The 13862-nt window shown below is 42.8% G+C and overlaps 1 long non-coding RNA gene across 2 annotated transcripts in view; it reads right to left on the bottom strand.

Moving 5' to 3' along the window:
* Positions 1 to 2981: 2981 nt before the first annotated feature.
* LOC128591664 (uncharacterized) overlaps positions 2982 to 13862 on the bottom strand; it is a 46140-nt gene continuing 35259 nt past the window's right edge. The window contains exons 1-4 of one of the 2 annotated variants that reach the window (XR_008381618.1): positions 13282 to 13392; positions 7657 to 7754; positions 6896 to 7016; positions 2982 to 5923 (exon numbers count right to left, since the gene is read on the bottom strand). This is a non-coding gene — a long non-coding RNA (uncharacterized LOC128591664). Of the gene's footprint in view, positions 5924 to 6895; positions 7017 to 7656; positions 7755 to 13281; positions 13393 to 13862 lie in introns of those variants that run through there. The other variant, XR_008381617.1, reaches the window with a different exon arrangement.

The following is a 13862-nucleotide window of genomic DNA, read 5'->3' as shown; positions in this document are numbered from 1 at the left end:
CAGCTTTCATTACTGTGTGTGTTTCATAGACACCCTGACAGTGTCCCTTATACCAGGCAATGTACTAGGCATACACAGATCAACCCAAAGCAATATGACTTGTCTCCTCAATGAGCTTGTACTTTATCGGAAATTATAGGAATTGAATAATAAAACAAATAAAAAAAAAAGAACTCTAGCTGTGATAAGTGCTAAGGAAGAAAGCTATTGGAGCAAGGGCAGAATGTAAGAGGGGAGTTTTACCTAATTACAATGAATAACAATTAACTAGGTGAAGGTCCAAGAACAGATAGGTAAGGGCAAAACAAAGTTTCAGGAGGATGTAGTAGCAGCATGTGCAAAGGCCCTGCAGTGAGGTGGATGGAGGGGAATGAAGTTCTCTTGGGCTGGAACATAAAAAGCCAATAGTAGAGTTATACCTGATGAGTTTTTAAAAAGTTTTTAAAAGAGAGGGAAAGTAATAAAGATAAGTCAAGAAATTTTTTTAGAACAGTGTAAAAATGATACAGGGGTGAAAGGTGATTACTTGATAAAGTGGGTTTCATTGACAGAAGCCTCTTTTCTTATAGCTCTTTAACTCCTGCAACCTAGATCTTCTCTACTACTTCTCTCCTCTTGTCTGACTGGGTCTCCTGACCCACACCATGAGGGATACCACACCGTGTGTGGAAGTCACAGGGTCCTTCAAGTTGCCAGTCTGGTGGAGGAAGATCTATTTTCCACAAGCAAAGCCAGGACTCTATAAAGGCTTCGTGAGTGAATCTTTTTTCATCTTAAGATTGGGTTCTTGGTTACCATTAAATGCTGCACTAATGACCTGTTATGAGGTAAACAGGCTTTTGTGGGCTGTGGACAGGACTGTATTCAGCAGTATTTCTACTTAAAAAAGTAAATGTGTCTCCCAACAATGAAATGACAGTTTATTCATAAACTGGTGACTGTACCTTGAGTGAGTCACATTTTATCCTGTTTGGAAATATTAATTGGGGAATAGCTAGAATTATCCCCATCAAGAACCCTCCCAACTCTGCAACTCTGAGGGTGCTGACAGCCAAGACTGTATAGGTAGGTCAGAGGGTAAGAGGAATCCACATAGGAGAAAAAGTTAAGCATGGATCTTGGTGAAAAAAAATGCCTAAATCATTTTACTTTTAGCTATTAACCTGTCTTCTGGACAGAGCAGGCAGTAGTACTGAGATTTAATTTGCCTTAATATGTAAGTTTACAGAAAAGATTGGCCTCTTTAATTGTCACAAAGACAATTATATACTACAAATCCCAGGCAATTATTTATGTGAAATCACTTTTCATAAAATCATAAAATGTTTATCAGCTTGCCCGAGATAAACTAATAAAAGTATTGTGTTGATAACATGCTGTTTTTCTTTCTATTTCAAAATGTGTTTTTTATAAATATTAGGAAAACAATGTTCAGGCAAACAGGAGTATTTAACATTACAAATCTATATTCTTATATTTTGATTCTCTTGTTCTGAAATGCACAGAAATTAAATTTCTTTCTTTCCCTCTCTGCCTTCTTGCCTTGCTTATGCATTTCTCAGGGGCCTATGTTCCCAGCATAATCATCAGTGATGGAGAATTCATAATCCCCAATTAATTCACCATCACATGAGGGACTCAGGAAAATAAATCAACAATTGGAAAATCAAGTGCCAAGTGCTCAAATAGAGATACATCAGGGAGCTGTGGGGAGTGAGGTAAAGGAAGGCTCTGTCTGAGGGGGGTGGGCACAGCACAAGTCTCTGCAGGGCAGTGACTGGCACTGGAGCTGGTAACCAAAGATGCTGCTCCCCAGGCAAAGGAACCAGAACATTCTGTGCAGGACAAAGGAACATAAGCAGAAGGCTAAAGGCCCAAAAGAAAACTGCCAGGCAAACAATTTAATTATTTGAAAGTTAGTAATTCAGTGGTTGATCATTTTTTAATGAAATCAAATATAAAAATGAAGAAAACAAAACGTGTTGAAATCTTATGTTAGAATTGGTTTAAATCTAAGCAGTCTTTTTGTTCTGGATTGATCAATATTCAATCTTAATTGCCCAATATATTAATAATATGAGAATGAAGTTTTCTGGGTCTTTAATAAATTGATTTAAATTTTTTTAAATTGACACATAAAGTTATATTTATCTTGTACAACATGATGTTTTAAAGAATACATATTCTATGGAATGACGACCTCTACCTAATTAACATATGCTCTCCTTCTGTTCCTTCTGCAATCACTTCTGTGACATGAATACTTTAGACCCATTCTTTTTGACATTTTTAAGAATATGTTTTGTTAACTATAGTCACTCTATTCTACAACGTATCTCCTAAACTTGTTCGTCTTATCTGAAACCTCCTGTCCCTTGTTCAACATCTTCCCTATCCTTCCTCCTTTCCCCCACAACCAGCCTAGCTCCTGGTAACTATTGCTCTACTTTCTGCTTCCAAGAGATCAATGCTTTTAGATTTTGTGTGTGGTGAGATCATGTGGTATTTGTTTTTGTATGTGCCTGGATTATTTCATTTAACATTATGTCTGACAGGTTCATCTACCTACATTGTCACAAATTACAAGATTTTCTTCCGCAGAGGCAGCTGAAGATTCTGCGGTTAGAAGAGGGGTCTGAGGTCGTCCAGTTGCGAGTACAGGGCGCGGCAGTGATGCGGTCCGCAATACTCCAGAAATCAGGCACGTCCCTCAGCTTGGGCGTGTCCGGGTGACGGACATTTCGAGAGGTCCCACCACGGTGGTTTGGTTCTGAGCTCCCCCAGAGTGGCGGGCGGTGGGGGGGAGAGGGGGCGATACTCACACTAGGAGGTTTCCTAGGTGATGGAAGAGGCCGGGTGGAGCTGAACAGAGTGGAGGCGGGACCGGGCGGAGCCGATCTGGGGCCGGTGGGGGGGGGGGCGAGCTGTTGGAGCGGGCGCGCATGGCCAAGCTGGGCGGGTGGAGCCCAATGGGCAGCTGAGGTAGAATGGTCAGATGGGCTGGAGGCTGTGGGAGTTGGAGTTGGTAAAAGTGTGGCAGGGCTGGAAATATTTTACTATCCTCTGTTTTAGACTCAACTGGAAAGCAGGACTCCTGGGTCCAGTCAGAGATGTAACCTCAGAGGAGCATCTTTTCCACTAGCAGCCTCAGTTTCTCCGTTTACCGAGTTAGGGCAGTGGAGGGAGGCAGAGGAGGCTGGTGGCGCCACCTTTCTTAGGCCCCCACTGTGGATGGATTTCTCAGACCTTCCAGTGGGATGGGATGTTCAGTCTTCCCTTAGGGTCCGCCAAGTTCATTTCACAGGTGTAGGGGTTCATGAGAGGGGTTCCACTGGGGAGTGTCCTGGGGAAAATCAGTGTGGACATTTTGCTCTTCAGGAGGATAAGTGTTGCTTGCGTTTATTCACAGAGCATTTTCCCTGTGCTTCATGTGGTAGATGCCACATTTTGAGGTCCAGAGAGGTGATGTGAGGCACTGGCGCAGTTGAAGCCAGAGCAGAACCCCAATATTGGAACTTCAGTTTCGATCCCATCCATCGATTCCTAGTCTTAGTTGTGCCCCCCGGCCTGGCCCCATTCCAACTGAGCAGGTGGTGGGGCCCTGGGCCGGGCAGGAGGAGTCAGCGGGGCGGTCTGTGTCCTGCCAGGGCAGCCTCGCTGAGCTTCAGTGTTTTCACGTTTAAGGTGAAATAAAACGTTACCCCCAAATTAAAAGCCTTTATCCAAAAGATCCTCACCACTAACCCCAAAAAGAGGCCCACCATCCGGCAGATGTTGGAAGACCCCTGGATCCAGTCTGGGCAAGACAGGATGTGGCTACGCACAGCAGCGACAGACATCCCACCAAAGGCAGCCACCTCATTCAAGGCTGCCTCCCCACTGGAAGTTGCCACTCTGCCAGAGACAGACACCCCACTGGAGGCTGCCACCCCACTTGAGGTTGCCACCCCACCGGAGGGGTCACCCCACCAGAGACGTCCCCTTCACTGATTCCCAGTCCCAGTTGTGCCCCCCGGCCTGGGCCTGTGTCCTCTCCCCCTAGTACCAGCTGCCTTAGGGGAGGCCCAGCAGGAGACAGGGGAGCTGAGGGAAGTTCCAGACAAGACCACTCCCTTCCAGATGGGCAGGTAGTGGAGGACGAACCCAATGAAACGGGCCAGGGCCAGTGGAGGTGAGCGAGGATTGCCAATTTCTTTCGCAAAATGTTCTGCATCCTGCTGGCCCAAAATATCCGCTGCCGGAACAAGGTGGTGCCTGTGACCAGCCTGGAGACTTGAGGCTGAGACCAGGAGGCGAATGTGGCGTGTCCAAGCCATGCTTCCTCCTTTTCTTATTGGAGATTCAATAAAGAATCATTGCGCCCCACCCATGTACACACAGAGAAAGATACAGAGGCAGAGCATAGGAAGGCAGGCTGAGGGTGCCAGAAGATCCCCCGCAACAAGGTGGTCTCTGTGACCATCTGGAGACCTGAGGCCCAGACGAGCCAGGGTGTGGCGGCCAAGCTTTCTCCTTTCCTGTCTTACGTTTTAGCGGATTTTCAATAAACTGACATAGACATTGTATCTTTCTCTGTGTGTACATGGGTGGGGCGCAAGGTGAAGTTCAGGTGCGTGTGGAATGAAGACATAAAACTACCACCCCCATCCCTGCAGGCAGATGCAGCATGCTGTCACTGATATGTCACCTCTGAAGAGCTGACCTCATTTTGACACGGATGGTGGACGACATAGGCAGGGATTGGGAGTGGGGGGTTGTCATAGGGAACCAAGTTTCAGAAGTCCAGACACCCCAGTGGAAAGGGGCCTTGAGGGAACTGCCAAGCTCACAGCAACACCGGCGTCTCTGGGCTGTGTGCAGGCCAGAAATGTACATTCCATGCGTAGCCTCCCCACACTGATGTCACTTGGTTAACCTTTTCAGAAGGAACAGTGGACATTTAGATTCTATTGGCCTGTGTTGACAGCCTGTGTTGCACAGCAGGGTGACCAGGTTTAGGAAAATGTAGGGCACATTTCAAAATACTTGAGAGCCCACTTCAAATGTCTCTTTGGAGGGCAAGAAGGCTCTGAGCTCCCAGGATCCGGAAACACGGTGTGGGAGGTCAGCCAGGCAAGGACTCCCAGCTGGGTCAGGGGCCAGACAAGTATCCTGAGTGGAGTGAGCAGAAGCATGGCCTGGCTTCCTACCTGTGATCATGGGAAAACCATTGTGGCTGGTCTGTGACTCCTGGGCAGTTTTCCCCTCTCCTTGTTTTGCCCTTCTCTCCTTTTTCTTCCATGGTTGTGGGGGGGCCGGCAAGAAGGTTCTTAGTCATCCCACTCCAGTTTCTTCCAAATCAATACAAATAAAAGTCAATCCAGAAAGCTGAGTGCTGAGTATTTTGCTGTTTTGTGTCCTCCCTGTACACCTTGGAGTTAATGAGAAGCATTCAGTGGAAATGGTCCTGGAAGGAATGACCAAGGTCACCACAAGAGCCACACAGGAGTCTCTGGGCTGTGTGCAGGGTCGTGATGTACACACCCTTGGGTGGCCTCACTACCCTGATGTCACCTGGTTAACATCTTCACCAGGAACAATGGGGACTTGGGTCTTGCTGGACTGTGTTCTTTATCCACAGTAGGGTAACAATGTTGTGTGAACCAGACTGTTTAGGGAGTCAGAGAGTGACCTGGCTGTGGTCTCCATAGTGTGTTAGGGGCCACTTGTCCTTCTATATTGTCTGAATAGTATAACACTTGAACTTTCATCTGATGTTTTCTCTTTTTTATCACATTGATATGTAAAGGTTCTTCTAAGATGCCTGAGCGAGGTGTGTTCCTCCAGCCAGCTGGAGGCAAAAGGGTGCTTCTGGGCCAAACAGACGTCCTAGGGGTCAAAGCGAGGATGTATTCTTGGAGTCCACAGTCCAGAGGAATGGCAACTGGTGGGAAGGATGGCTTTCATAAGACAAGTTACACTTTCTCAGAGCCCTGGTATTTTCATGGCAGGCATAGATCTGTGGTTTCAGACATCCCTGAATCAGCTGCCTCATGTGGACCTAAGACACCTAAGGAATGTCTGGGAAGAGCCCTGGTGCATGGACTGGCCCCATGGTGTGAGCAGTCTATAACGTGCAGCGGCCCTGACCACTATAACAATGAGGGAGATGACTCTCCTGTACCCCGAGAGTGCAAGACCAGGGAAGCAAGAAGGATCTGAGGACATGGTGGGAGTCTTGTGGGTCCACTTTGTCCCCAGAGTGGAATTTCTTTGTGCCTCACAGCCCAATTAGTGGTCAGCCAGTGTTGCTGCCCTTAAATCTTCCCCTGGCTCTCACCGTTCAGGGCAAGTCCCAGTCCCTCAGTCGACTTTCAGGTCACTCCGTGTCCTGTCCCCTGCTAACTTTTCTCCTGCCCCAGCCCACCCTTTCCACTACACACACTGAGTCTTCCAGTTTGCCACAGATGTCATCACACCTCCAGCCTCTGCACCTGTGGTTTCTTCTCTAGGCAGCCTACATGCTGGCCATCTGGCCAAGGCCCACTGGGCTGCCAGAGATGGATCAGACACAGATGTCCACACTGTGAAGACCTTGCTACCCAGCTGGGAAGATGAGACAGGGACCTAATTAGCTACAGCACAGCTAACTGTTCACAGGTACAAAGAACAGACATGTGGCCCATGCCCACCTGGTGCTGAGGGATCAGGGCAGCTTCTGAAGGAGGTGGATCTGGGGGGCTACTCTGCCTGGGTGTGACCACAGAATATGTCCAGGAGGCATTCCAGGAAGAAGGAAGCCTGGTTGACAAGGACACCCTGGGCAGAGGTGGCAATAAGACTAGGGGTTAGATGGGCCCCATCACTGCTGGGACAACCCCCCAGGGGTATATTTACTCTAGGCCTTCACACTTACCCATCCCTCATCTCGGTTCCAATGACTGGACATTCTGCTGATGAGCCCTTCTCTCCGCTGGTGCTTCAGGCCTCGGCTGGCTGCACCAGTGGCTGCCTTTTATGTCCCTCATTAGTCCAAGCTCAAGTTCATGGAGAGTAAAAGGTTGCAATTAGCTTTGTTAATTTATTAGGTAACTTGGCTTCCTGGAACTCTTGAATGTAAGTCCCTACATAAATTCCCCTTCTGAGGCAATCTGTGGAGACACTTGAAGGGTCACCACTTGAGTAAGTTCCAAGGATTGATGTCAAAAGGAAGAGATTATGGAATGCTGGCTTCAGCAAACCTATCAGAGGCACCAGACCTCCAGTGGGACTGCAAATTTCCTCTTAACTCCTCAGGTGTTCCTAAAGACACCCAAATAAAGATGGTTCCACTCGGCTGAGTGGTGACTGTCTGGTCTACAAATAAAGTGTGCGATGAACAGGCTGTAAGAAAGGCACTATCCTCTCTAGAACCTGCTTGGCCCACCCCTTTTTCTGGGAGCCCTGGCTCTGCCATTCAGTCACAACAGTGCCTGGTAAGGAATATTTTCTCCATAAACACTAGTTGTCATTTGTTCTCCTTCCATGTAGGCAAAGACCTAAGCAGTTTTTGCCTCTTCCCAGATCTTTCCTAGTGGCCTCCCTTTTCTACCCTATCTTAGCCATGTTGGTCGGACATAATGATTTCCTGGTTCCCCTCCAATGTTGTCATGAGAGACAAAGAGGAGTTGTACATACTGATCATAGGGTCTTTACTCCAAGAATACAGGATAATCCTTGTTGTGTGTGCACCCAACAACAGAGCATCAAAATAGGTGATGCATAAAGTGATAGCGCTGCAAGGAAAGATAAATGAATATAGTATTAAGTTGGAGATTTCAATAACATTCCAATAAAAATGTATACAGATCTAGCAGGCAGAAAGTAAGGATATAACTGAGCTCAACAGCACCACAGCTGTAGACTATTACATGCAACAATAGCATTTACACTCTCTTCAAGTTAACATGGAACATTTAGCAACACAGACCACATTCTGGACCATTCACCACATCTTAACAAATTTAAAGAATAGAAATCATACAATATCTGCTCTCAGTTAATGGAATTATACTAGAGAAATAGCTGGAAAATCACAAAATTAGTGGATACTAAATCATACAATGCTAAATAACACAGAGGTCAAAGAGGAAATCTCAAACGAAAAAAAGTACAATCCCATAGTAGAGAGTAATATACTGGTTACTACAACCTGGGAGGCTGGGAGAATTAACAACAAAAACCCTGCAACTAATTAATACACACATAAATGTATTAATAGGGAGGGAAGGTAGAAAGGCTGGATGGGGAGAGATTGGTCAACCAAGTTACAGTTAGGTAAGAAGAATAAATTCTGGTATTTTTAATGGTTATAGTTAAAAATATTGTATTGGATCTTTCAGAAAACTTGAAGATAGGATTTTGAATGCTATCATCACGAGGAAATAAGTATGTATGTAATGGATATACCAAACACCCATATTTTATTACTACACAATGTTTACATGTATTGAAACATCACAAACATCACATTATACCCCATAAATATGTACCCTGATTATGTGTTAATTAAAAATAAAAAGGAGAAATATTAAGATGAATTTAAAAATATTTTTGAACCAAATAAAGTTAAAACACAATCTATTAAAAGGATAATAAAGAAATATTATAAACTGGTCTATGACCACAAATTTGATAACCTAAATGAAGGGCACTGATTCCTAAAGACACCTTATATACAAAAACTCACATAAGAAAAACAATCTCAGCAAGTTTTCTCCATTAAAGAAATTAAATTGATAATTAAAAACAAATTGAATTGGCTACCTAAACAGAAAGCACCTGGCCAAGACAGGTTTACTGATGAATTCTATCATGTTTTAAAGGAAAAATTTGTACTAATTATCAACAATCTCTTTCAGAAGATAGAAGCAAAAAGAATATTTCCAATGACAAAGACATTACAAGACAACCAAAGACCAATATTTTTCTTGAAGACAGAAGCAAAAATACTCAACAAAATCCTAGCAAATCATATTGAATGATGCATAAAAAAAATTATATATCATGACCCAATAGGGTTTATCCCAGACAGGCAAGGCTATGTAATCAAACACATCAACAGGATAAAGAATAAAAATCACATGATCTTACAGATCGATGAAGGAAAAGCTTTTGACAAAATACAATACCCATTCATGATAAACATTCTCAGTAAACTAGTAATGTGGACTAGCACTAACTAGATAAACAACGTCTACAAAAATCCTATAGTTAGCATCACAATTAATAGTGAGAAATTAGAAGATTTTCTGCAAGATTACGATTATGGAAAGAATGTCTCCTCTTACCCCTGCTTTTCAACATCACACTGGATAATCCATGAGACAAGAAAAGGAACTTAAAGGTACACATATTTGGGAATGATGAAAAAAGACTGTCTTTATTCACAGATGACATGTCTATGTAGAAAATCTAAAAGAATCAACAACAACAAAAACCCTACAACTAAGTAATATACATGTAACAAATTGCTTTCCTACTTACTAGGAACTAACAAGTATAAACTTGACATTAAAAACATATTAATAGGGCGGCACCTGTATCTCAGTGGGTAGGGTGCTGGCCACATACACGGAGGCTGGCAGGTTTGAGCTTGGCCGGGGCCTGTTAAATAACAATGACAAGTGCAACAAAAATAGCTGGGCATTGTGGCAGGTACCTGTAGTCCCATCTACTTAGGAGATTGAGGCAGGAGAATTGCTTACGCCCAAGAGTTTGAGGTTGCTGTGAGCTGTGATGCCACGGCACCCTACCAAGGGCGACAATGTGAATCAAACTGTCTCAAAACAAACAACCCACCCAAAACATATTAATATTTGTACTAGAACTCCCTAAAATAAAATGGGTATGAGTCTAACAAAATATGTATACAAATTATGTGAGGAAAACTACAAAACTTGGATCAAAGATATCAAAGAATGAAATAAATGAAAAGATATTCTATCTTCATGAATAGGAAGATGTAATATTTTCAATATTAGTTATTTCCAAAGTGATCTATAGATTCACTGCAATATCCCATTTAAAATCCCAGCAAGCTATTTTTCAAGTATCAACAAATTGATTCTAAACTGTACATAAAGAGATAAAAGACCAAGAATAGCTAGATCAATGTTGAAGCAGAATAAAGTCAGATGATGGAGACTACCTGACTTCAAGATTATTGTAAATAAACATTATTAAGAAGTATGGCTTTTGTAAAGAATAGGCAGATGAACAGAATAGAACATTAAGTCTATAAATAGATCTATATAAATACAGCCAACTGATCTTTCTCAAAGAAGCAAAAGCAATACAAGGGAGCAAAGATCATCTTTTCAACAAACAGTGCTTGAACAATTGTACATCACAGGCCAAAAAAAAAAAAAAAAAAAGAAAGAAAGAAAAAATGAATCTATACACAGACCTTAAAATCTCACAAACAGTAACTCAGAGGGGATAACAGAACTAAATTTAGGTGGTGGGCAAGATGGTACAACTAGTCAGAAGTCTGAGGCAGGAGGATCATTTAAGCCCAGGAGGTCGAGGTTAGCCAATCCATCAAAACCCCATATCACCAAATAATAATAATAATAATAATAATAAATAAAAAGAAAAAGATCTAGATGTATGTAAAATACAATGTTCCAAAACTCCCACAAGATGAAATAGGACAAAACCTAGATGACCTTGGGCATAACTGGGTAAAATAGACTTCATGAAAATTAAAATGTTCCCTATGAAGACAAACTGCAGACCAGAAGAAAATATTTGCAAAAGATATATCTGATAAAATCCCCTTATCCAAAATATATGAAGAACTCATAAAACTCAACAATATGAAAATGAACAATGTAATTAATAAATGGGCAAAGGACTTGATTAGACACCCAAAGAAGGTACACATATGGCAAGTAAGCATATGTGAACATATTCAAATTAACATGTCCTTAGGGAAATGTAAATTAAAACAACGTACAAAAAAAGGTCAATGAAATACCTCTACACACTTCTTAGAATGCAAAAACACCAAACATAGCATTAAATGACAGAGCAGATAAAAAGCAACAAGATTCCCATTCATTGCTGGTGGAGAATTAAAATGGTATAGCCACATTAGAAAATAGTTTAGCAGTTTCTTAGAAAATTAAACAGTGTTACTACATGTAATTTAGCAATTGTGCTCTCTGATATTTACACAAATGAATTAAAAACAAACTGATGTTTAAAACTGCTTTATTCATATTATAGTGGTTTTATTCATGATTGCCAAAACTTGGAAGCAACCAAAATGCTCAACAGTAGGTGTATAGATAAACTGTGGAACATACAAGGAATAGAATATTACTTGGTGCTAAAGAGAAATGAGCCATCAATCCATGAAAACACAGGGAGAAACATTAAATGCACATTACTAAAGGAAAGAAGCCAATCTGAAAAGGCTACAGACTGTATGATTCCTATTATATTTCACAAATGAAAAAACTATGAATACAGTAAAAAAAAAATCAGTGGTCTTCTAGGGGATGAGGGAGGCAGGAGTAAAGACGTGGATCACAGATTTTTAGGATAATGAAACTATTCTATATAATATTGCAGTAGCAGATACATAACATTGTACATTTGTCAAAACCCACAGAACTACAACAGCAAGAGTGAATCCTAATGTAAACTATGGACCTTTGGTAATAATGATGTATCAATATAGGTTCTTGGTGTAACAAGTGTACCACTCTGAGGTAGGATACACCACTCTGCAGTAATATGCCAAAGGCAGAGGGCTTGTGAATACGTTGTGATGTAGGGCATATGGGAACTCTCTGTGATTTCCATTCAATTATGTTGTGAATCTCAGAACTGCCCTAAACAAATAGAATTTTCTTTTTTTTTTTTAATGTGAAACAGTATTCACCACATAAATAGAAGCAAAAACAAAGACCATCTGATCCTTTCAATAGATACAGGAAAAAACATTCAACAAAATTCAGCATCCTTTTCTAATAACAATGCTAAAGAAAATAGGCAAAGATGGCTCATTTCTTAAACTGATTGAAGCTATCTATGACAGACCCACAGCCAATATACTGAATGGAGTAAAACGGAAAAATTTTCCACTTATGCAACCAGACAAGGATGTCCACCATCACCAGCATTTAACATAGCGCTGGAAGTTCTAGCCAATGCAATCAGGCAAGAGAAGGATATTAAGGGCATCCAAATAGGGGCAGAGGAGGCCAAACTCTCTCTCCTTGCTGACAATATGATCTTATACTCAGAAAACTTCAGAGACTCCTATTAGTGACCAAGAAATGAAGTAACAGGTCAGGGTATAAAATTAATGTCCACAAATGTAGCCTTTGTATATCCCAGTAACAGTCAAGTTAAGGAGCAAATCAGGGGCATAATACCCTTTATAGTAGCTTCAGAGAAAATAAAATACCTGGGAATATACCTAACAAAGAAGGTAAGGATCTCTACAAAGAGAATTATGAAATCCTAAAAAAAAAAAAAAATACCAGGGTGGCGCCTGTGGCTCAGTGGGTAGGGCGCCGGCCCCATATACCGGGGGTGGTGGGTTCAAACCCAGCCCCGGCCAAACTGCAACAAAAAAGAAATAGCAGAAGATGTTAACAAATGGAAGAATATATACTATGCTCTTGGCTGGAAAGAATCAACATTGTTAAAATGTCTATTCTACCCGAAACAATCTACAGATTTAATGCAATCCTCATTAAAATACCAACATCATACTTGGAGGTACTGGAAAAAAAAACAGTTCTTAGTTTTGTATGGACCCAGAAAAAAACCCGTATAGCCAAGCCAATTCTTAGTAATAAAAACAAAGCCAAATATATCACTCTACCAGACCTCAGGTGATAAGTACACAGTGATCAAAACAGTACGCCCTTGACACAAAAATAGAGACATCAACATAGGAAACAGAATAGAAAACGTAGAGATTAAACCAGCCTCATATTGCCATTTGATATTCAATAAACAAAACAAAAATATTACACTGGGGAAAAGAATCCTTATTCTGTATATATAAGACTACATGGTAAAACAGTCAAAGTACAAATTTCCTACCTCATCTATCCCCCAAGCCTTTAATTCAAAGGTTGCCTGTGAATTGCACACTCGCCTGGGAGGCAGGCGCCACTTTCTTCACCTTAAACGTTAAAACACTGAAGCTCAGCCAGGCTGCCCTGGCAGGACACAGACGGCCCGCTGACTCCTCCTGCCCGGCCCAGGGCCCCGCCACGGACCCCGCCACCTGCTCACCGTAAATAAGCGAAGTTCCAACTTTGGGGTTCTGCTCAGGCTTCACCTGCGCCAGTGCCTCAGATCACCTCTCTGGACCTCCAAATGTGGCATCTGCCACGTGAAGCACCGGAAAACGCTCTGTAAATAAACACAAGCAACACTTATCGTCCGGAAGAGCAAAACGTCCACACTGATTTTCCCCAGAACACTCCTCACTGGCCCCCTCCCACCAACCCCTACACCCTGAACTGAACTTGGCGACCCTAAGGGAAGACTGACCATCCCATCCCACTGGAGGGTCTGAGAAGTCCACCCAGGCGTGGGGGCCTAAGAAAAGCAGCGCCACCAGCCTCCTCTGCCTCCCTCCGCTGCCCTAACTCGGTAAACGGAGAAACTGAGGCGCCAGTGGAAGAGACGCTCCTCTGAGGTTACATCTGCGACTGGACCCAGGAGTCCTGCTTTCCAGTTGCGTCTCAAACTGAGGATAGTAAAATATTTCCAGCCACACCACACCTCTATCAACTCCAACTCCCACAGCCTCCAGCCCGCCCGACCGTTCTGCCTTGTCTCACCGTTGGCCTCCACCGGCCGAGCTCTGC

Source organism: Nycticebus coucang, chromosome 8, assembly GCF_027406575.1.
Source record: "Nycticebus coucang isolate mNycCou1 chromosome 8, mNycCou1.pri, whole genome shotgun sequence".
In the NCBI taxonomy this organism is placed as follows: Eukaryota; Metazoa; Chordata; class Mammalia; order Primates; family Lorisidae; genus Nycticebus; species Nycticebus coucang.
This window is presented reverse-complemented; position numbering and strand designations above follow the sequence as displayed.